Raw genomic sequence first — 20,917 nt, 5'->3', positions numbered from 1 at the left:
AGGATTCACACTTGGTGTTGTATGTTCTCTGGGTTTTGACTAATGACATTATCCACCATTATGGTATCACTTAGTTGGAATCAAAGAGTATGTATGTAGCCTTTCAGATTGGCTTCTTTCACTTAGTAATAAGCATTTAAAGTTCTTGCATATCTTTTCATGGGTTGATGGCTTATTTCTTTTTAGTGCTGAATAATATTCCATTATCTGGATGCACCAGTTTGTTTACCCATTCATCTACCGAAGGGCATCTTGGTGGCTTCCAAGTTTTGGCAATTATGAATAAAGCTGCTATGAAACATCTGTGTCCAGGTTTTTGATGTGGACATAATTTTTCAACTCCTTTGTGTAAATACCAAGGAGTCCGATTGCTGGATGGTATAGTAAGAGTATGTTTAGTTTTGGAAGACACTGCCAAACTCTCTTCCAGAATGGCTGTACTATTTTGCATTCCCACCAGCAATGAATGAGCGTTCCTATTACTTCACATTCTTGCAAGTATTTGGGGCTGTCAGTGTTTGGATTTTCATTTTTCTAATAGGTAGGAGCATTGTCTTTAATTGGCAGGGGCGGTGGGGAATAAAGGAAGTAACTCAGATATTCATTAATATCAATAGAATGATCTTGATTAAGCATGGTCAGTCCCTGAACTAGTGTCCTCCCGGACTGGGGAGTGCAGCGCGGGGCGGGGACTCGCAGAGAGGAGAACAGCGCATCAACCCCAGCGGGAGGCGCGCAGGTCTCGGGATGCGGAAGGCGGGCCGGCGCCGCGCTCCTCTCCGCCCCCTCGAGCGAGACGGTCCCGTGCAGCGGAGGGGCTGACCTCCGCGGGCGGGCCTGGGAGGGGCGCCGCGCCGGTGGTTCAGGGTCGCCCGAGGCTAGGCGCGAGGCGGGCACTTGCGCAGCGCGGGGCGGAGTGCCAGCCAGGGCCGGAACCGCCGCGGGTGGGGAAGGGCGGGGAGGAGCCTGGGAGCGTGCCGGCCGCCGCAGGGGGAGGGGCGGGGCGGAGCCGCGGCGCGCGCGCCCGTCGGAGGGGGAGGGACAGAGCAGCCATTGGGCGCGCTCAGGGTGGCCGCGGCGAGCGTGGGGCGAGCGTGGGGCGAGCGTGGGGCGAGCGTGGGGCGAGCGTGGGGCGAGCGTGGGGCGAGCGTGGGGCGAGCGTGGGGCGAGCGTGGGGCGAGCGTGGGGCGAGCGTGGGCCGCGGCGCGGCGGTGCGACTCCTTCCCCGGCCCTTCTCCCCGCCCCAGGCGAGGGCACCGTGTGGCGGCGGCGGGGCCAGCGAGGCCGGAGGAGGCGGCTGTGCCCGGGCATGGTGGTCTGGGGCAACGCGGAAGGTGAGCGACCCCCGGGCCGGCGGCGGGGGTGGGGGCGGGGTGGGACTGGCCTCGCGTCGCCGGGCGGCGGCCCAAGCGCGGGCGGCCTGAGGCGGGGCGGGGGCGGCGCGCCGGCCCGGCCCCCGCGGTCCTTGGTCTCGCGGCCTGGGCGGCCCGCGAGAAAAAAAAAAAAGAAAAAAGAACTTAAAAATTGAAAGTTGCATATATAATAAAATGGCATGAAACTATACACAAGCATTGTCCCAAAACCAGTTTGCTGGTTTTGATACTGTAATATAGTTAGGTAAGATGTAACCATTGGAGGAAACTGGATGAAGCATACATAGGACTTCTCTGTACTATTTTTGCAACTTCTTTTTTACCTCTGATTTTTTCAAAATGAAAAAAAAAGTCAACAGTTTTAGTGCTGTTTTCTTGTAGATGAAATAGTGTCCCGCCATGAAAGCAATGAATTACTGATAAAAACCGAGGGCTACATCTCAAAAACATCATATTGAATAAAAAAGCAAATAGCATAAAAAGATATAGTATAAAGCTCAGAACATACAACCTAAACAATATATTATTTAGAGATACAGCTATGAGAAAATTAACAAGAAAAGCAAGTGAATGATAAGACACAAACTTGAAGATAATGTTTATCTCAAAGGACTAATGGAGGGTATGTGACCAAGAAAAGGGATTCAGGGTCCTCAAAGGTGATTGTAATGTTCTTTTCCTTAAATTTTTATTAATCACTAGTTTATAACAACTCTTAAGTCTTAAAAATGTATAAACCTGATCTTTAGCATTTAATAGTCACCTTTATTGAAAAGAGTAAAATTAAGTGAAAGGTGAATAAAATTCAGCAACATTAAACATGTTTGATAGAGCATATAATTATAAGAGCATCTAAGAGAAGATTGGGTTCTAGTTTAAATTCGGGTCTGACTAATTTGGGGTTAGTAGGTTTTGGTCAGTGGTTTTTGAAGGGCGGTCCCTGGGCCAGCAGCATTAGTACCACTTAGATATTTGTTAGAAACGTAAATTCTCAGACCTTCCCCCAGACCTACGCTCTTGGGGAAGGGCCCAGCACTCTCTATTTTAACACAAACCCTCCAGGAGGTTCTGATGTGCACAGACTTTTGAGAGTCACCAGGAAGTTCAACTTTCTCACCCATAAAATTAGAAGATAAAACTAGATCAGTGTTTCCCATAGTGTGGTAGATGTAGTACTGGTCATGTGCAAGATGTTTTTACGTGATAGACACATCACCATTTAAAATTTTATTTATTGTAATGTTTGTTAGACTAGTACAGATAGATTACCAAACCCATAAGTTCACTGATGTTGTGTCATACATTGCTAAGTTAAAAAGAAAAGAAAGGAATCAACTTAATGTAAATATAAATAATAAGGCAAAATAGTAAGGTATGTATAGCAGAAAGTAACACAGCATTGTAAATCAACTATACTCCAATAAAAATTTAAAAAGTAAGGTGATATGAGAATATCACAAAATTCCTGGGGTTAGTTCTTAGATATTAAAGTTTCAGTAGTCCTGAAGAGGATCAGTCTTGAAAATATTTTCCATTCTAAAATTCTGAGACTTCATGTGCTTGCTTTTCTTACAGATCTGCCTCCTTAATTTTGCTTTTTAAAATTCAAGCTAATACGTTAAAAATTTAGTCCACACAGCTTGTGTTGGGAAAGGAATGGCCTGTTAATGTGCTTTTGTATTGGGGGATACTTATCTGAGATTGAAAATTTAACCATAGTTAATGGAAAGTGTGGATAATTCACATGCGAATCATTAAAATTAAATATATTAAGGAGAAATCTGTTTTGAAAACATGATTTAATTTTAGAAGCACTTTCTTTCACTACGTGTAGTATTTATAGTGGAATAGGCAGATGGTTTTATGTAAGGAAATGAAATGAGGTTTGTGGACAGTAAGAAACATATTTTGATAATTAGGGATTTAGACTTTGAAAAGTCTATACAAGTTATAAACAGCTACAACATGACCGGCCCTTTTGTTAAAAAGTAAATTGATTTATTTATTTATTTTTGGCTGCGTTGGGTCTTTGTTGCCGTGTGTGGGCTTTCTCTAGTTGCGGCGAGCGGGGACTACTCTTCATTGCGGTGCGTGGGCTCTAGGCGCGCGGGCTTCAGTAGTTGTGGCACTTGGGCTCAGTAGTTGTGGCTCGTGGGCTTAGTTGCTCCGCAGCATGTGAGATCTTCCTGGACCAGGGCTCGAACCCGTGTCCCCTGCATTGGCAAGTGGATTCTATACCACTGCGCCACCAGGAAAGCCCCTGACTGGCCTTTTTAACTGGCATTTTAAATAGCTTTTTTGAGATGTAGTTCACATACAGTTCACCCACTTAAAGTGTACAATTCAGAGGTTGTGTATAGCCAGAGAGTTGTGCAGCCATCACCGTGCACAATTCTAGAACATTTCATTACCCCAGAAAGCAACCCTGTATCCATTAGCAATTATTCTCCATTCCCTCTACACTCTCAACCCTAGGCAACCACTTATCTACATCTTATTTCTATGGCTTTGGCTATTCTGGGCATTTCATATAAATAGAATTTATATTTCATATAAACATAATGATATGTAGCCTCTTGTGACTAGCTTCCTTAATACAATATTTTCAAGGTTCATCCGTATTGTAGCATGTATCAGTACTTTATTCCTTCTTATTGCTGAATAATATTCTGTTCTATTGATATGATATGTCACTTGATGGACACTTGGGTTGTTTGCACTTCTTGTCTTTTATGAATAATGTTGCATGTATGAACATTCATGTACAAGGGTTTGTGTGAAAGTATGTTTTAATTTCTGTTTTATACCTCGGAGTGGGATTTCTGGGTCAGATGATGACTGTGTTTAACATTGTAAGGAACTGACTGGATCTAAAATGCATTCTCATTCAAAGCAAAATTACAAGTTTGCTGAAAACTTAAATACATTTCTGTTCTAATTTATAATAAGGTACCAATTTTGTTTGTCATTGGTTTTATTACAGAATATCTCTCTAAAATGATATTTGGCAAAAATCATCATTAAAATACATGTTTTTGAAAACAGCAGCTTACAAACGGCTGTTCTACATCACAGTTTATCATCATTTATCAAAATTGTCACATCTTCTGTGACATGGTTCTTTCTCTGCATATTTTATCGCTGCCTGTGTCATTTAGCATTTAGGGGGAAAAAATGTCATGGAATCTGCTTCCTGAGCTGATGATTGAATTCAGATTGTTTTGGTTGACTTTTACAAATAAATTACATGTTAAGAAACTGATGGTAGTTTTTTTTCTAAAATTCTCGTTTCAGCAATAATAAAAATCATACTTCTAAAATAAAAACATAACATTTTGTAGTCTAGCTGCATCTGACACTTGATATTTTGCTGTGTGGCCCTATTAATATTTTGAAGTTATAAGGAGAGATACTTTTTTGTGTAATGAGAATTTATGTTCAGTAAATTGTTAATATTTGACTTTGTCTTAACTTTCTTCTAATGCTTTCCTAAAGGCTTATGTACTAAATTACCTACCTTTAGATTTCTTTTTAGGAAAGGTGTTCAAGATATTTCTTTTTCATACCTACTTGTGAAATGAGGTTTTTAAGCACCTCCTTGTTATGAAGGAATATTTCTGAAAAAAATAAGATAAACAACTAAATGCAGTGAATAACTGAAGTAATAGAGAAGTGGTAGTATAGAAAAAAGATGCTCCTCAGGGAAGAGAAAGAAAAAATACCAGTTGGACTTGAATGGATAAGATTTATTTAAAGCCTTTCATTGCTGCATGAAGGATAAACAAAAAGAATAGTAAGGCAGCATGAGGCATTCAGTGTCCTTGTAAAGAAGACAAGAAATATCCTTAATCTCTGAATCTATAACTATATGATTCTACACATAGATCAGCTAAAATCATCCTTTGTTTTATTTCTAGTAGGGATAAGCTGTTCTATGCACAATATTGTAATGGATGTTTGTAGTGAAGACTTGAAGCATTTGGATCATTTGGGAAGTAGACTCAGACAGGGTTTAGTGTGTAGAATACTTGTAAGCATGTGCCCTTGGGAACAACATAGTGGGAGGGAGGCAGAGGCGTCAGGATTGGGCAGAAGCTTACGTCAAAGTGTCTCCTTGGCCAGCCTTCCAAGAGACGTTTGTTGATAGCTTGGATGTGGGGTATGACAGAAAGAGGTGTCAGGATGATTTCAAGGATTTCAGCCTAACTAACTAGAAGGACGAAGTTGTCATCAACTTCATCCTTTGAAAGGAGGTTTGGTGGAGAAGATCTGGAGTCAGTTGGGCCTGTTAAACGTTCAAGATCTGTAAAACATCTATTGGCAGAGGATGAGTTGGTGAGTCCATATGTGAAACTGGAGCCCAGGAAAGAGGTCTGCAGTATATATAAACATGGGGGTGGTCAGCATAGGATAGATGCTAATTAGACCAGGAGACTAGCTGAGACCACCAAGTGAGCATGTGTAGACTGACTTGAGGATGAGACAGGGCTGAGTCCTGGGACACTTCAGCGCTTAGAAATTGGGGCAAATAGGGGAAACCAGCGGAGGAGACTGGGATGGAGCCCCAGGACCCAGCACACTGCTTAACAGCAGTGGGTAGTAGATGTTTATTTAGTGGATAAATGTCCAAAGGGGAGGGAAAATAACATGGGACAGTGATGAATTTTATTTCTCCAGGTAGAATAAATTAAAAGGTGAAAAATAGGATCAACTGTTATCTATCTCCTCGGTGAATGGGTGGGGAGTGAGTCATGAAAATTAGAATAAAAATAGATGTGTTCTTTTCTATAAAAATAGATGTGTATACCTATAAAATAGGAACCGTTCCTTTTAATAAACTGAAGTATTTTTAATGCAGTTACTTTCTTTTAATCTTTGTGGTACCTATTGTGCTTGTGTGGCTAATTCTTCGAGAAACTGTATAAAAATGTCCCTTGTGTATAGAGATGAATCCAGTTCTTCAGATTGATTATTTCTATTGTTTGTGAATATGCTTTAAAGTAGCACATTAAGTAGTTGAAACTCATTTGAGAAATTATCCTATATTTGTATCTCTCTTCTTTGTATTAAATGACAGAAGAATTTCATTTATATATTTGCTTCCATATATTTGATAATTTACAGTAGAATTTTCAGTGTTCTTCATGGTTAAAATTGGTACTAAAGGTGATTTGGAAATTGTGTTGAGCATGTATCTTGCTAAACTATAGAAGACAGACATTTTCTTCAAGGATTTTATATTCTAGGTGAAAAAGTTAAAACATTTATGGAAAGGTACATAAACAATTTTCTTGGGAAAATATACAGTTATGTCATTGAAACTCTGAGTCCTGTCTTACACTGAGCAGGACATTTATTAAAGAATAGACTGAAAGTAGAAATATCTGTAAGCTTGAATTTTGACAGAATGAAAGAAGAATACAAAAATCAAGCTCACAAACTCAGCTGCCTTAATGTGGATGAAGCTTCTGCAAACAGACAGCTACTGTCCTTGAATAATAGTTCACATATCTTTTAAAGTGAATTAAGCTTTGGTTGTATTGGACCTGACCTGTCGGTGAGAAGGAGATGGCTGAGTCCAGGGAGGCGTGTGAGCTTTCTCAAGACAGACTAGAGTCGCTGGTGACTGAGACAAGTAGTGAAACGTTATTTCAAGGGTTGAAATGTGAATAGGAACCAGTGATTTAACAATGCTCATCTCTAACTTTAAGCCTTTTCTTGCTCCAGAAACCTTGGTTTTTTATGAGAGTTTGAGATTCCCTGAAGATACAACCTAGGTTGGACAGTTACCCAGATCTATTATATATTTAAGCTCAGGAAAGTTATGTGAACTGTGTTACTGCTTCTTGTTTTTGTGAATTTCTGGTCCAGGCTTTCAGAAAGACCTGAGCTGAACTCTAGGACAAAGCTTGTGGTGACCACCATTGCTGTTTCAAGCCACTGTCTTCTGTGTTTCTTTCTGTCATTCAGGAATTTTGTTGTCATAGCTCCTCTATTACTGACTTGTGTGTGTGTGTGTGTGTGTGTGTGTGTAGGGGGTGTCCTTCATTTGTAAATTCTGTAATCTTTGGACCTTGGATGGAGATGGTAAATATAGAAGTCTTAGAATAGAATTGGTCCCAAAGTATTTTGAGAGAAAACGCAAAGCATATTAAAACTTACATTTTCAATTAAAGCATAGGGAAACCATTCACAAAAAGGGTGCAGAAGTTGATGCTGTTGTTTATTGTGTTATATGCTGGTTATAGACCTTCATTTTACGGTTATTTCTCTGAAATGCAGTAAAAAAACCCAAAAAACAAAAAACAATGCCTAGCACCATAGCAGCCCCTATGAAATGAGGCATATGCTGTTTCTAAGACTCACAGCATGTTTTTCTGATACTGTGTTTGCCCATAAACATGTTGATGGTAGGTGCTGTCTGAGGCAGGGGCGGTTTTCCTATGGAAATCCTCTCTTGAACGTACTGGTTTCTGATTCCCCTTGAGGAAGAATGAAGCTCCTTTTTGCTTCCTTAGCAAATTTGATACTTCAAGTATTAATAACATAGCCAGTGGTTGATATGTATCTTGATGACTTACAGGTCATCATGATGGCTGCTCTGTCATAAGTTGCTGTGGTTTCAGAGTACGTTAGAACTCTACGCAGCGTTTTGAGGTGGGAGGGAGCTGAGGTGTAATGAAAGAGAAATTCCCTGCACAGCAGTGGTGATGCCTTAATGATAAAATCAACTTGCTCGGTCTCAAAATCACTGGGTCTGCCAGCAACAGCATTAGATGTGAAGTCTGACCTGGGCTTCCATTTTGATTTTGCCATTAAAAGCGTTATGACTTTGCCCTCAACACTTCTGCGAGTCTAGAGGAATGTTAATTACTAAATTAAAACAAATTTATGAGATCCTTTTGATGGAGTAGAGTGTAATATCTGCTGAGTGCCCCAATATACATTCAGCCCTCTAGAGGAGAAGACTTATAAGTGGTAAAGAGTAGGCTGCTTTTGGAGAAGGAAGCGTGAGGTGAGATGGCAAATTTGGGAATACGTTTTCTAAGGAAGGCCTTGGAGGAGGCCATCATTCTGTAAACCTGAACTTGAGATACAGCAGTGTCCGTTTTGGGGATAGGAGGTCTCTGGGGCATTTATGATTGGGAGTGTGTGAAAATACTGATTCAGAGCCACGAGACCCTGTGACATTGGCTGCATCTAACCCAGGTCTTTCTCATTTAGGGCCCCAGACTAGGGAAGCTACAGTTATCTTCTGAAAGATAGTAAAAAAGATGATCTTGCTGCTCTGAAAGTGAAAGAATCCAAATTTTGGTGAAGAAATGTTTTAGGGACAGGATTGCCCCCATGTTTTTAATATCACTCTTGACTGATTGTTTACTTCGCTTCTTATTTGGGGAAAAGTATATGGAAGTTCAGGTTGGGAAAATTACTTGGAAGAGTTTCTTAAGAATAACCTCATTAGATAGTTTGTGTGTAGATGTGAGAATAAAGTTTTCTTAGAAACAAATGATTTTTTTTATAGTTCGAATATTTTATTTTCCTTAAAGATAGGAGTAGATTTTATAGTTTGAGACTCTTGCTATTATTTAAGCAATAACCAATAAATGTGAGTAAGTAGCAATTATTTAGGAAGAATGATATAATGATGAACTATTGGAAAATATAAAAACTATAGATAGCATTGTGGAATTGGAAGGGACTTATCACCTGATTTTATAGACAGTTTATCTCATTATTCAGCCTCCTCACTGTAAAATGGTAAAAATATTAGTTGATCCAGAGTTATTTTAAGGAGTAAAAGAGAATTTATTCATTCAACAATTATTTATTAAGTGATTACTAGATGCTGAGGCACATGCAGGTTCAGAGGATGCGTCTGTGTATTAGAAAGAAGAAAATCCTGGCCTTCATGGATTTTACCGACTAAGAGGCAAGAGGCTTTACCCAGTGATGACAAACGAGATGAGGGCTTCCAGTGTGCTCCCTGCAGTGGTGTTTTAGACTGAACACAGTGCCTGATAGTTGCGGTAGAAGAAGACTAGCACCAATGTGTCTTGGATGCAAAGTACACCCATTATCTCATTTAAATCTAACACCAGGTCTATAAACTAGGTCTAGTTTCCCCCCTTTTACAGCTGAGCAATGTTGTGTTCTTTTAGGTCTGTGATCAAATCATGGTTATTAAATAAATTAATGAGTAAACTTAGACCTAAAGTGTGGTCCAAGGTCTTCAGCCAGATAGTGGCAGAGCTGGCACTAGAACTGGTTTTGACTCAAGCTCAGGGCTCCTTTCATTGTACCACATTGCCCCTCAGAGCGTGCATGGGCAAATAATCGTATGTACCATGGTAGATAGGAAGAGTGCACAGTTTCAGAGATCCCATACTTGCCAATATGAAAATCATTTCACACAGTACAAATAATAACAGTGAAATCAGGGCTGCTGGCATCCTCAGTTTTAATTCCCATCGCTAGTTATATTCAATTATCCAGTGAGATGGACTTTGAGCTGTGGATTTAGTGTATTAAGTAATAGGATCCAACTCGAAGTTTTCTCTGGCAAGCTATTGGCTGTGAAGTAAATTCAAGGCTATTCATCCAAAACGTAAGGTGTCCTGAAGTAGATGTATATGTCATCTTGTCTAATGGGTGGGTTGTGTGAGAGATTTTTCTTTCCAAATTGAGTCATTGGAGACCATTGCTCCTATTACTGCCTTTGAAGTCCTGCAGCTGGTGAACCTTTGGTAGTTGAGATTTCTTTCTCAAAAAACAAAAACCAAAAACATGTATTAGAAGTATTTGTAGTCTAGTTGTGTGTGGGTTACGTGTCTTAATTAGTAAAGTTCTAGTGAATGTCTTGGGATTTTATAAAACCTTCAGTAATAACAACTAAAAATGAACATTTCTGATCCTTTCTCGTGACCCCATAATCAAATCCAAGTCAGTTTCTACTCTCTGCCTGCTATCCTCCAACTCTGAACCATCTTGAAAATACTTGTTTTTTCTAAACATTGTTAGTTTAGGGAGTTACTTGGAGTGAGAGAGTCTCTTTCCTTTGGCTTCCTTTGGGTCAGCAAAGCAGAGGAGTTAGTTTTGGAGGGTTCTCCTTCTATGCATGATCAATTTTAGTCCTTGGCAACGTCTCTAGTCCCAAAGAAATGATGTGGGACTCCCCACGTCTTCCAGAATTTTTAGAAGGCATGTGATGTAGTAACAGTACCTGTGTCTCTTCTGTAATTGATTTGGGCTCTGCAAAATGCCAAAGTGTATCTAATAGAGCAGTACAAGACATGTGCCTATTTTCTTAAAAGTCAACCTTAATTTCGTGTCACTCCAGTCTGCCGCTGGTCTACCCAATAATTAGGATTTTAAGGCTTATGAGTAGTTAGGGGCACTCCTAGTCCAGAAAGGAAATGCAACTGAAAATATGACCTATATTGGCACTACCACTGCAGTGCTTTGGGTTTAAACATTCATCAGACAAAACTAAACTCTATGAAATGAATGCCAGGATAGACCAGTCTCATCCTGATTTCCTGTCTGGAGTCTATTGCTATAAAAGGTGTATATGTTTATAATTCCTGCCCCTAATAGTCCCTTGCTTCTGTAGAGCAGTGTTTCTTTCCCAAGCACTTAAATATGTTTGATTTTACCCTTGCACCTGTCTTTTAAGGCAGACAATCTCAAGTTGACACACAGTTTTTCTCATGACAAGGACCAGTTGTGATTTATGGCCATTTACAGGATGTCAGTGATGTGGAGAGGGTACATTTTGAGCGAACAAGGCTATATATGTATATCCTTTCACTTGGCAATAAAGAACATGGTAAAAAGCTGTTTTCTTCTGAGTGAAGAGCCCTTAGGCTAACTTCCTATAATGTTCACCTAATGTGTTACTATGTTCAAGTCACCTTAACAAATATTCTTGAGTGCCTGCCTCCTGCAAGGTATTCCACTGGCTGAAGTGAAAGTTTCTGTGAGAAGCCTGATGTATAGAATTTGGAAGTAAAAAAATGCAGTGTTAGTGTGGGTCTTTACTGCTTTAGTTGAAAAGAAAGTGTTATGAGGTAACCTGTCTTTTCCTTTATGAATTTGGCTTGTTTAGTAAGAAACATATTAACCAAAGATGAAAGGTAGATTCAGAAACATTTATTCACTTTTAATATGAGTATAAACTTTTATTTTCACCAGAAATTCCTGAACACCTTGATTATAATAAAGTACAACCCTGATTTTGGCGTTTAGGGCCAAGGATAAAAGATTCGTAGACTTACTGAAGAGTAGATTCTGTGAAAGCACAGACTCCTGATAAACGCTGAGTGCCCTGTAGTCCTCTAGATCAGCGGTCCCTAACCTTTTTGGCACCAGGGACCAGTTTCGTGGAAGACAGTTTTTCCACGGACGGGGGGTTTGGGGTATGGTTCAGGTGGTAATGTGAGTGATGGGAAGCGGCAGATGAAGCTTCGCTCGCTCCCCGCCACTCACCTCTTGCTGTGCGGCCAGGTTCCTGGGGGGTTGGGGACCTCTGCTCTAAATAACTGTCCTAAAAGTGGAAGAACCAGTCTTTTTGTTGGTGAGGACCCAGTGGCCTCCATCATTGTAACTACTGTGATATAACCTGTAGTGTGTGATTGATAAATAATTTAATACTGTTGACAGGGGTATTTGTTGCTTATTTTGTACATTTGCAAGCAGTTCTTTCTTCCTCATGATACTCCTTGCATTAATAGTTGAGCGAAATGACATGATGAGTCAATAAGACTGCTTTCCCTGTGACCAGAGTTGTCAGGACAAGGCAAGGTCTAATCAGACATTTTCATTTCATTAAGTTGGACTTTTGCCAGAGCCTTTTGGAAGCCAGCATAACACTTGTTCTTGCAGGTCATTGGCCCAGACACAGTCACATGATTACACCTCCATGCGAGAATGTCTGGGAAATGTTGTTTTATAGTCTTGTTTCGGAATAAAAATCAGGCTTCTGACGTTAAGAAAAAGGCTACTGCTGAGCTACCCCAATTCTTTTCCCTACCTCCGATTTCTTCCTGATACTTAGATGGAAGATCTGGCTGTATTCCTTTTCTTGAACTCTGTGTGGCATACTTGGGTACTTCATGTCCTAGTCTTTCAACCTGAGAGGAGGATCCTTCAAGTTTTTGCAGCTTTCAGCTCCATGAGCTCAGTAGGAGTATCCTTGAAGCAAAATAAGAACGGGGTGTTGCATGCTCTTTTTTTTTTTTTTTTAATTTCAGATTTTAATGATCAATTTTAGTTATCTATGCAAAGTGATTCATGCAGATCATAAAATTCTTAGAGGAAAAGGAACCCTGGGACAGAAGACATGGGTCCACTGAGGGCGGTAGTCATGGTTTGCAAATAAAAATTGTGACTTCCAGAAGAAGGAACAGTGGGTGCTGAGAAAGGAAATGACAGATAACCATTCCTAGAGGGTTTATTTGGCTTTTTAGAAATAAGTAAACGAAAAGTTCCCTCTAGTTTGCTGCTTTGAGTCTTCCCTTTGAACACATCATCTAGGCAGAGTTGACATGGATGGTTCTTTTAATTTAAAATCTCTGTAGTCTTCAAACAAGGAGGCCCCATGCAGGCAGTCTCATAGATGGTTGTACATGAATTACCCATCTGTCTTCAAAAAAGGGAGTTTCTGATTTCCTTCTAAGAAAAGGATTTGCAGGATGTGGTGGGAATGAGGTGAGTGAGGCCTTCAACTTCCATGCAGTTGCAGACATTTTGGAGGCAACTTGAACTCTTTGGATCATACTTTAATCCCTGATACCTAAGGATGGCGATCCTAAGTTCAGCATCTGGGTGGTATTCATGAAAGGCTTCTGGTTGAATAAGTTAGGAAGGATGCTCATATGAATAAACCTTATTATATGCCCCAGTTTCTGGGCAGCCTGCAGTACCGAGTTCTGACCTGGGATTAGGATGCCTTGTGTGGAGCTAGTGCCACTGCAGCTCTTAAGTCTCATCCAAGATGGTTATTTTCCATGTGCTTCTGAGTAGCTGTTTCTTTGGCTTTCTAATAGCATGGATACTCAGCATAATCACAGACTCCTAGATATGGAAGTATCTGAATGATAATGTAGTCTAATTTCGAAAGAAATGAGATGAAAGAGGCCAAGTGACTTGCTTCAAGGTACCTGGTAGAAAAACTGGTGTTAGAACCTTGGTTCCATGTTCTCAGTCCAGTGCTGTCTTGCAGTGCGCTGAATTTCTCAGAGAAAATGAGACTAAAGGCGGTGTTTTTCTATGTCCTCCTTTGCTCCTGGTACTTAACAGACCTGGAATCTACTCATGTATGTGTCAGGTTTTAGATCAGCAATAGGCTCACTGATTATGGAAATAATTGGGGAGATGTGGTATGTGTGAAAGTTTCAGGTAAGCGAGGCAAGGGGTTGTTGTGATGGATTGGGAGATGTTTGCCAGTTCAACTCACATTTCTGCAGTGCGTGATGGGACTTGGGGCTCTTCTTTCTGTAGCTTATTAACAGATAAGCTGTTTCGCTGCTGGAGCTGCTGAATCTACAATAGCATGAATCAGCAAGAAGGAGGTGTGATTAGTCACGTGGACTTAGGCCTTTCCCATTGCCAAGGCTTGATATATTCACATCTTCCACTTTTTTTTTTTCCTTCCGGTTTTACTGAGATATAATTGACATACAGCACTGTAAAAGTTTAAGGTATATAGCGTAGTGCTTTGACTTGCATACATCATGAAATGATTATCACAGTAAGTTTAGTGACCATTCATCATCTCATATAGGTACAAAATTAAAGTAGGAAAAAAAGTGTTTTTTTTCACATCTTCTGTTTTTTCCTCTCTGTAGAGGCTCATCACATGGAATGATAACATGTTTAGTCTTCTGTGTTACACTTGGTTTAGTCCACGTAATTACATGTAATGTAAAATTACATACAGTGCAAATCAGTCAAGAGGCTATCTTTCCTTCCTCCATCTCTGAGACATGGGTGACCACAGGAGGCCCCTCTGTTGACATTTCTTGCTCTTGTCGTGGCCCTGTTGCCAATCAGTCTAAAACAATATTTTTCTGTGAATTTCTTGTGAAGTTATTTACATGAAAAGTTTTCTAAACGTATGTAATTCAAACTTGATTCTTTGTTTAATGCCAGTGCAATTTTTATGGACTAGAAAAACAATTATATGAATTCTAGATTTTCCCGGGAAATCTGTAACATGCAGATCTGAAGTTCATATGGGACCTCTGTCTCCTCGTGAGCCCTAGGTAAGGTACAGTGAGGATGGAGAGGTGGATAAAGGAAGGAGTGAGTGATGCTTCATTGGGGAAGGTGAGCAAGGTGGCCAGATAGGTTTGTTTCATGACAAAGAGTGTGATTTAAGCACTTACTTTCTTTTGAAAACATCTCTTTTCACCATCTCCCTATCCTGATATCACAGGAAGAAGGAAAAAACCAAACAAACCTGTTGCCTCATTTCCTAAAGCAGTGATTCTCAAACTTTAATGAACACGCAAGTCACCTTGCCTTTTAGAAGACTGCCGACTCTGATTTAATAGTGGTGGGGCAGTGGTTCTCAAAGTGTGTTCCTCAGAGCAGCAGCTCTGGTTCCGCCAGCCGTGTTAGAACTATAAATTCATGGACCTCGCCTGACCTGCTGAATTAAAATCTCAGAGGATCGGCCTCAGAAACTGTTTTTACACATTCACCAGGTGATTGTTGTGTACCTTGAACATTTGAGAATCACTGCCATTGAAGCTATTCTCTTGGGATTTTCCCAGGCCTCTGGTATTTGCTACTCTGTGATTGGGCCTTGGTATTATTCCCTTGCTATTTAGCAATTGAAACTTTTGGGCAGAGATGTTACTTGAGGCTCCTGACTGGATGATAGTGTCCAGCAAGTTAACTGGCTCTATTAAAGTATGTTTCTTAGTCCTTCACCACTCTCTCTGTTATAACCCTGATACTTTGTAAAGCAAAGATGCCATTTCATGGAATCATGAACATCAGTACCATGGCTAGACACCATACATAACATGGCGATTGGGTAATACCTTAAAAGGTAGACTGAAAAAGAAACCGACGAGATAAAACACCCCAGAAGAAAACGCTCTTGTAGATTTTCAGGGGTTTTACATCTTAATATCAACTGAGTCCCAATTCACAGATAGTTTCAATCATATTAATAGCCAGTGGGCGTTGTTACCTAGGTTCTATGCCTGCTTGGTTCAGATGAGTGCAAACATGCTTAGCAGTGCCTTTACCAGTGTTGCCATTACTGGTGAAGGAAGAATATTTTATAATAGGGATTGGATTCTCTCAGAAGTCAGTTTTCTTAAGGTATTTGCAAAGGATGAATGTTACCTCCTACAGTGTTTCAAGAGCTCTAACTTTAACTTTCTGAAAGTTTTATTGATTTCTTCCAAAGGCTATAGCTGGAGAAATACGCACTGTATGTTTGTCAGATTGGTTACAGGGTCTCCAGTATAGGTGGGCTGAGGCTGTGTTTGTGCTTTTCCTCTGGGAGGTTTTTCATCTTAGAGAAAGGATCCATGTGTTTTGTGAATCTCTATAAAGCAATGAGAGGAGTTCAAAATGTATTGGAGTATTCGACAAGTGCTCCAAAGAGGGCTATTTGGGCACAAGGTCTAGATGCTAATGTATTATGTTCTTTGAAAACAGCTTAAATGTAAGTACATATAAGAACCCTAGTTAAGATTTAAGGGTAATGCTGTAAGATCTCTCGTAAAGGATTCACAAAAAGTGCTGCAATTTTGTAACCTTTCCAGAAGCAATACAGTGTATGTTCACCCCTCATTTGCAACTTGAAGAAATTTATCCAGTTTATGCGGAAAATTGAAAAGAAGCAGATGCTTATTCCTAAGCTAGAGTTTTGAAGGCCAACAATTAAAATAAACATGTCTCTGCCAAAACTTGAACTAAATTAAAAAATTTAGCATATAAATTAAAGCTTACTTAAAACTAAATTTATCAAGGAAATACATTTGTTTTGCATTACTGGTTTCAATTATTGTGAAAAGGCTTCCTTTTTATGGAACACTGAAGATTTTTCAAAGTTTCCAACAATTTATTAGACAATTGCACCACTGAAAATGAGTTACGAGTGTCTGGCTTAAATGTATGAACTATTAGCACATCGTTGATGAGCTTAGAGAGAGATGTTAAAGCAGCCATTATCCTCCTGCAGGTTCATGTTCCTATTCCCAGGGGACTGTAAGAAACTGGTTTGTAGACAAAACAGATAAAGCCATGGGCTGAGGATATATGTAGCATCTCTTCTCTCCTATTCGTTTGTTCTTTCTCTTGGGAATCTGCATTTTGGGACATTGCTGATGAATTGCTGTCAGGCATGGGTACTCTTAGTTTATTGCCATAGAAGAAGAGAGAGATTACTTCCTTGTTTGCAATACCTGTCTGCTCTAGTCCTGTCTGTACAGTGTTTCCTAATTAATATTTCCTAAACACCTACCTCATAACTTTTTGTCATTTACTAAATATTTATTTAGTTCTTGTTTTCCCAGCTTTCTTGAGGTATAATTGACAAATAAAATTGTATATATTTAAAGTGTACAAACTGATTTGATACACCTAGACATTGGGAAATACTTGTCCTGATGAAGTTAATTAACATTTTCATCACCTCACATAGTTCCCCTCTACCCCCATACCCTTGTTTTTGTTTTTGTTTTTTTTGGTGGTGAGAATGCTTAAAGTCTGTTTCAGCAAATTTCAAGTATACAAGACAGTATTATTAACTACTGTAACCATGTTGTACATTGGATCCTCAGAACTTATTCATATTCTTCTTAAAAGTGAAAGTTTGTACGTTTGACCAACGTTTTCCTGTTTCCCTCATCTCCCAGACCCTGGCAAGGACCCTTCTATTCTGTTTCTATTAGTTCAATTTTTTTTTTTTTTTTTTAAGATTGCACATGTAAGTGATACCACGTAGCATTTGTCTTTCTCAGTCTGACTTTTTCCATTTAACATAATGCCCTCCGAGTTGATTCATGTTGTCACAAATGACAGGATTTCCTTCTTTTTTATAGCTAAATAATATTCCATTGAATATATATACCACATATTCTTTCTTCGTTCATTGATGGACACAGGTTTCCTTATCTTGGCTATTGTCAGTAATGCTGCAATGAACATGGGGATGCAGATATCTCTTTGGGATACTGATTTCATTTCCTTTGGATATGTATCCAGAAGTGGGATTGCTGGATCATTCGGTAGTTCTATGTTTAACTTTTTGAGTAACCGCCATACTGTTTTCCATAGTGACTGCACCAATTCACATTCTCACCAACAGTGTACAAGGGTTCCCTTTATTCATATCCTCACCAAGATTTGTTATCTCTTGTCTTTTTTCATAATAAATATTATAATAGGTAGTGAGGTCATATCTCAGTGTGGTTTTTTTTTTTTTTTTTTTTTCATTGTGGTTTTGATTTGCATTTCCCTGATGATTAGTGATGTTGAGCACCTTTTCATATATCCGTTGGTCATTTGTATGTCTTCTTTAGGGAACTGTCTATTCAGGTCCTCTGCCCACTGTTTAATTGGATTTTTTTTTTTTATTTTGCTCTTGAGGCATATGAGTTCTTTGCATGCTTTGGATATTAATCCCTTATCTGATAGGTAGTTTGCAAATGTTTTCTCACATTCTATAGGTTGCCTTTTCATTTTGTTGGTTGTTTCCTTTGCTGCGCAGAAACTTTTTAGTTTGATGTAGTTCTACTTGTTTATTTTTACTTTTATTGCTTGTGCTTTTGGTGTCAAATCCAGAAAGATATGGCGAAGACCTATGTCAAATAGCTTACCACCTATGTTTTCTTCTAGAAGTTTTATGGTTTCAGGTCTTACATTTAAGTCCTTAATCCATTTCAAGTTAATTTTTGTCTATGGTATTCTTTCGCATGTGGGTATCAATTTTCCTAACACCAGTTATTGAATAGACTATCCTTTCCCCATTTTGTGTTTTGGGCACCGTGGTCAAAGTTAGTTGACTGCATATGCATCCCACATAACTATTTTCCTGAAAACTTTCATTTACTCCTGTTTGCTGTGCCAGGATTCATGGCCCTCAGTTTACTGTTCTATTTTCATTGATCCCTAATCATCACTCTGCTTCAGTCAGTCCAGTGATTTTCCTTCTTCCACCTCATCTCAGGTTCATACAAAGTAGCTTCTTGGGCAAAGTTGTCTTTTCTTTCTAAACAGGTCCAGTCAGATCATCACGTATGACTGCTTGTACATATAGAGGAAGGCAGACTATCAGGAGAAAACTATTTTAGGATTCTATGTTATAAACATTTTAACTAAAAAACTTTTAAATTTAACGAGTTCATGCTTCTTAAAAAGAAAGTGCTGAACACAATTTAATCCTTTCTAGATAAATTAGAGTGACATTATGCACAGTAAAAATAAGTTGCATTGTAGTGATTTCTACTAGACAGGTAAGGTATTAAGGACTAGTTGTCCCTGTATTAAATGAACCTGGGCTGTGTCTTTCTCATTGTTTTGTACTCTCTAATTTTTAATGTTTTTTTTCTTTTGTTTTTTCTCTGTTGCTGTCAGTATCCTTACTGCTGAATCTGTCTCTAAATAGAAGTACTTTCGTTTCTGATATAATTTTTTAAAATTTATTTTCTTTATTTAATTTTGGCCGTGTTGGATCTTGGTTGTTGTGTCGTGTTGATGCTGTGGCTTCCCCTCCTCTCCCTGTCTTTGGGGAGCGACCCTTTTGTTATTCCTTTACGTAACATTTCTGGTATTTCAGGCGGGAGCAGATATAAGTGTTTATGCTCATTCCCCATATTTACCTGAAGGTTCTCCTCTTTCGCTGGGCTGGTTGCACCGGCCTTTGGTGGCTACTGCATTGTCCACACCTCAGGCTGCCCTCCTGGAGACTGTGCGCAGGGATGTAGGGATGCAGGGCTACTAGCTGTGGCAGGAACGAGGCGACGTTTAAGCATGGGCCCTGGTCTGAGCTACAGCTGTTGAGCATTTGCTCTAACGCGTATTAGCTGTGTGTCCTTGGACAAGTCACAACCTCTCTGTGTTTCACCTGTGAAATGGGGATTATAACAACACTTACCTGAAAGGTCAGCTAGATAGTGCCTGCAAAACACTTTGCTGCTTCCAGCACAGAGTAAGGGCTCAATAAATTGGAGCAATCGTTATTATTATTAATATAATTAACATACTATCGTATTTCTCAGAGATAAGAACACCTCTGTATTATCGTCATTACATCTGAGATTAGACCAGATAAAAACAAGACCCAATTATAATAATTTCTACCATGGGTCTTCTACCAAGACCCATGGTAGAAATTAGAGAAAAGTCCAAATGATTTCCACCAAGTTATGTATTAAATCGTTTATTTATAATTATATTATTATTTATCATTTCATTATGTTATTTTATTCTTTGCTATTTATTTATGTATCTAGTTATTTATGAAGCACCTGCTACATAGCTGGTGCTATATACCGTAAGCCCCATGGGAACCAGGCCACAGAAGTGTGAAAGTGCAGACTCTGTCTTTAGGGAGCTTACATTTCAGCCAGAGAGAATAGTTAAAGAACAGCTAAATACTGAGTCATTAATTACTGGCTGAAGTGAAACAGGGATGAGCAAGGAGATGGTATGGGGATTAGATGAGGGGAAACGTGGCTTGGGGGAAGATGTGGAATTGGTCTGGGCTTGGAGGATGAGGCAGGGCCAGATGCACCAAAGGAAGGACAGGGTCAGAAGCAATAGGAACCCCTTTCCCCACCCAGAGAGGGAGGGGAAGCTTTGTGTTTGCAGATCACAGTGAGAAGTGGGGGAGGGGGGCAGGGGCCGCAGAGGTGGGGTGTAAGGTTGGACGTTGAGGTGTAATCAGATTGTGAGCGGCTTAGAAAGAGGGGCGGAGGGGCTGACAGTTAACGTGGCAGACACTGGCTCTCTGGGCAGGAGGATGGCGGGGCGGATGGTGCAGCAGGTCCCTGGGGCTTTACTCCGGTCCCCATCTCACCCTCAGCCGAAGGAGAACTCAGAGGGAAAGTTTCCAAACTCGCCTGAGAAGCTGAGTGATGGGATGAATGAAAAATTGATGTGGGTCATAAATGTTGTAGGAGAGAATGCACCAGATTCCCTTAAGGGTAAAGTTCAGGGAGAAACCTACTGCTGCGGAGGGAAGGGGTTCCGTGGGGGAGAGAGGGGGAGGGAGGGGGATGCCCATCGGGGGTCCCGCGGTGCCACTCCCAGTATCCGGGGCCCCCGGGTCCTTGGAGAAGCTGCTGCTGCTCAGCGATGCTCCTGATGGAACAGAACGGCCAGTGTCCATTTGGTGAAGGGCATGGGGGCAGAGATGCTCCGTCTCCCTCAGCCTCAAGGCTGCTGCCCTGGATTCCTTTCAGCTTCCTCAAGGGGCGATGCAGATGTGACCCCAGAGAAGCTGAGGTCTCTGCTGAGCTCGCTGATGCTGGCTGACACTGGATAGCCCTCCTTTTCCACCAGCCCCACAAGCTCTT

At 40.3% G+C, this 20,917-nt stretch overlaps 1 protein-coding gene across 17 annotated transcripts in view; it reads left to right on the top strand.

The window, feature by feature from the left end:
• Nucleotides 1-1,160: 1,160 nt before the first annotated feature.
• The window catches only part of LOC309623762 (uncharacterized protein), a 45,293-nt gene continuing 25,536 nt past the window's right edge, over nucleotides 1,161-20,917 (top strand). For all 17 annotated transcript variants that reach the window (XR_014241534.1, XR_014241535.1, XR_014241536.1 and 14 more), the window contains exon 1: nucleotides 1,161-1,334. The gene's annotated coding sequence lies outside the window, so the exon portion shown is untranslated. The remainder of the gene's footprint in view (nucleotides 1,335-20,917) is intronic.

The sequence above is a fragment of the Balaenoptera borealis genome (assembly GCF_965194805.1).
Source record: "Balaenoptera borealis genome assembly, chromosome: 2".
Lineage (NCBI taxonomy): Eukaryota > Metazoa > Chordata > Mammalia > Artiodactyla > Balaenopteridae > Balaenoptera > Balaenoptera borealis.
This window is presented reverse-complemented; position numbering and strand designations above follow the sequence as displayed.